General features: G+C 30.2%; 1 long non-coding RNA gene across 1 annotated transcript; it reads right to left on the bottom strand.

The window, feature by feature from the left end:
* Positions 1 to 609: 609 nt before the first annotated feature.
* On the bottom strand, positions 610 to 2,540 carry LOC117170214. Its single transcript, XR_004466743.1, has 5 exons — positions 2,441 to 2,540; positions 1,242 to 1,377; positions 1,094 to 1,167; positions 930 to 1,007; positions 610 to 837 (listed from the first exon to the last, which is right to left on the bottom strand). It is a non-coding gene; the product is annotated as an uncharacterized LOC117170214 (long non-coding RNA).
* Positions 2,541 to 3,897: the final 1,357 nt, after the last annotated feature.

Genomic DNA, 3,897 nt, shown 5'->3' on the forward strand with positions numbered 1-3,897 from the left:
AGTTCTATTGTAGTCGGACGAACAGAGTACATCCGTTCAATAACGTTAAATTTTCTTTTTCGCTTCTGCCAAATTGATAATTTTGAATCACTATGTTTTTTAAACACGTGCGGATTCGACGACTGACAAATCTGTCAAAAATGACTTTTTGAAACAGTCATTTTGGCTGACCGACCCAATCAGTATTTTGATTAATTTTTATAGTCATTTTGACTGATTTAGTCTGTAATTTTGACTGATTAAGACTGAATTTGACTGATTCAGTCTGTAATTTTGACTGATTTAGATTGTTTAAATCAATCAACTCGATTGATTAAATCATTAATTTATGCCTTATGTTAAATATTTAATGAAATGTAGGAATTGAATGAAGAATATTAATGTACAAGTAATTTTCGTTTATTTACATATATTTATACAAACTATTTGTACCCTGTATATTAACCCCCTGTGAAAAAAGAACTTAAAAACTAATGATATAATAAGTTACAATATTAAAGTTTATAATTTATTCGATATTAGAAAGTAAAATATTTAAAGTCGTTATTGAATTTTCTGCCTTTGTCTTAGGCACTTTATACAAATATGCTTTTATGAAATTATAAAAAAATTTTAGTGAATTCGCGTAACAAACATTCAGGTCATAATGTATTTTAAAAAGTATGTCAAACGCTGCTAGTGGAGATCCAATGTCGGCTATTTCAATTCTGTGGCTGTCGGCAATTAAAAAAAAAACTTATCTCCAGCCTCCGATTGAAGACATAAGATGTAAAGCTGGATCCTGTCTTGAGTTGTTTTTAAAACTTGTTCAATGAACTCCTCGACGTTTATTTTGCTCTGAAAACAAAACAAAAAAACATTTTAATGATGTGAATAATTATAAATTTAAACTATATTTTTACTTTTGCATTTTAAAATAAAATTCCTACCTTAACAAATCGTATGAGATCTTTTTTGGGAATTTCAAAACCTGATGTTCCATTTGAAATAGTTTCCTCAACTCAGGCCTGTGTAAACAAAAAGTAAAAATAAATTTAAAATCATTTTTTAAACTGTAATATTTATAATAATTAATTAATGTTTAAATCTTCACCCTTTTAATTCCCTTTTTTGTGAAATTTGTCGTGGGCAGCGTCTCAAGGAAAACCAGTAGAGCCTTCAAATTATCTGAAAAATGTACCAAAATGTATTAAACGTATACAGTATGAGGGAAATTATACTATAGGTAAATCAATCCTTACGATCTACACTTCTTCTCTTGTCACTTTGCTGATTAGGTAAATGTACTGGCATCCTAATAACAGCATGACTTTTATTTTTGAAAGATCTACCGTATATACGATCACATGCTCCAACAGGCCTCACGTATCCGAGTATCTATGAAATTTTTTATTTCATCATGATGAATAACATTTTCGCTGTTATTGGCATCAGTAACTACGACGGAAGCAGCATAATGTCCATGTAGATATATTTGTATAAATATTTGACTGAATTTATGCTAGAAACTTCTTCCACATTAATATGCGAATTAAAGAACTTTAATAATCTAACATTGTAAGGTACTAAAAATTGATTGATTGATTTTGGCGATTATATGTAAGCACTGGTATCTGTTCTACGATAAGTTGGGTATCCGTTTTCATGCATTCTTGTCTCGTCTTGAAACTTTTATGGAAAATTCTCACTACATTTAACTTTATCATCTTTACCCGGTAACAAGCATTGAATAGAGAAAATTAGTATTTACAGATTTCAGCGTAAAGGAGAAGATTATTCTATTTTTTTGAATGCGCGATTTTTCCATCTGTCTAAAATGTTATTATAAGAATAGGATATCTCAGAAACTAATTTATTTCTATATCCATAGGGGCCGCCGCATAGTTTCCTATTCCCGAAAATCGAACTCGTTTTCAATATATTTAATTCCTTGTAATTATACTGACAGATACACCTCACAGAGACGTCTTGTATTCCCCAAAAGTGTTCATATTTTGAGATTATTTATTTCCTTCTCATAAGTTCAAAAAATATGTGTAATAAATTGTTTTAACTCCCTCATTTGGAATATAAGTTTTGAAATTTTAATTTTTATCAATTCAAGTCTGCCTCTCTAGAGTTAAAATTATTTTAATTCACGTATTTGAATGGATTTCTGTAATGCATTTTTGAACACTTTTCAATAAATGATTAAAATATGAATAAGTATAAATACGAATATTTTTCGATTTTAAAAGTTATAAAAAGATATAATAATAAAATAGGTTAAATAAATGCTTCCGTGAAAGTTTACTAAGTCGATTTAGAGGCATAAGATTTGCACTATTTGTGTTTCGGTTGGGGGATTTTTAGGCGAAGGGAAAATCGCTTATTCATAGGAATAAAAATTCTTAATTTTTCTGAATTCAACGATTATTACCAGGTACACCAATCTGCTTACATTAAAAACTCGTGAAACAATGTCTGGACCATCAGATGCTGTCTGACTATGTCAGCTTAGTTTGGATTACACGTTCAATGTTCGGATCCACGGAGCTGAAAAATTGAAAGAAAAAATTATTAGAAATTTTTTTTTCCTAAAATTATAAAAATTTAGGACCAGACAAACGGATGAACTTACTTAATATGTAATTTCAAGAATTTTAAATTCGATAGCGCGTTTCGTCTGAACTTAATTTGTGTTTCAAAGAAATGTAAAAGAAATATTTGTAGGTTACGGTCACATGGCCTCAATATTCGCGCTTTTTGAGCCCTATTAAAGGTAAGTCTTAAATGAGGTATGCTTACATATTTCGTCGTCTTTAACCCGTATTGACCCGATTTGTCCGTTTTTCTCCGTCAAATTTAAGCTTGGAAAACTTTGTTAATTATGCTGGAAAAGAACTGAAAATTTATTAGCGGATGTGCTCTTTCAGAATATGACCCGAAAATTTCGAAAAAAACACCACTTTCCACCCTGTTTTTCAATTTAAAAAAAGAAACGTGATTTTTCAAAGTAATTTTTTTTTAAATCATATTTTCGATGCGAAAGAGGTTTAACAATAGCTCAAATCACAAAAACTCCGGCTCAAAATATCCTAACAATAAATTTATACACATAGAAAATTCATTTTTCATCATTAAGGGGTGGTACGGCCACCCCTAAAATAACGTATTTACGAAAAAACGCTATTATGCGGATTTTACTCAAAATAAAAAAAATATAAAATTTTTTAAATAAAAAAGGAATATAAAATAACAAAAAAAAGGTTCTTTATAAACATCTGCCTTCACGCTGTAAGAACTGAAAACATTTTTATTGAAGAAGTGGCTGAAGACGTTCCATACGCAAGCGCATTGAGACATTTCGAACATGTTTATCAAAAAATCATTAAAATAAAATTCTACGTGAATTAAACACTACAGATTTTTAAATTTAAATCTAACTCAACTTTTATTGATTTTTTTAACTTAATTTATTTGCAATTTTTTGGTATTGAAAATATGATTTTTGAAAAACTGCCGCTTTTGCTCCTGTGGGCTATTTTCTGGGGTGGTAAGGAAATTTAACCTTAGATAACTGGCGCGCATAAGTCGGAATAGTGAGGAATTTTTTCGTCGATTTGTGACTGTGGATGAAACATGGATACACCATTACACTCCTGAGACAAAGGAACAATCCAAACAGTGGATTTCCACAGGCGAACCAGCTCCAAAGAAGGCAAAGACCGTAAAGTCAGCTGGTAAGTTTATGGCTACAGTTTTTTGGGATGCACGTGGAATTATACTTATTGAGTACTTGGAAAAGGGTAAAATAATCACTGGTGAATATTATGCATCATTATTAGAGCAGCTGAAAGAAGAAATAAAAAAAAAAACGACCACATTTGGCGAGAAAAAAAATTCTCTTTCATCACG

This window comes from Belonocnema kinseyi, chromosome 3, assembly GCF_010883055.1.
Source record: "Belonocnema kinseyi isolate 2016_QV_RU_SX_M_011 chromosome 3, B_treatae_v1, whole genome shotgun sequence".
NCBI classification, from domain to species: Eukaryota; Metazoa; Arthropoda; class Insecta; order Hymenoptera; family Cynipidae; genus Belonocnema; species Belonocnema kinseyi.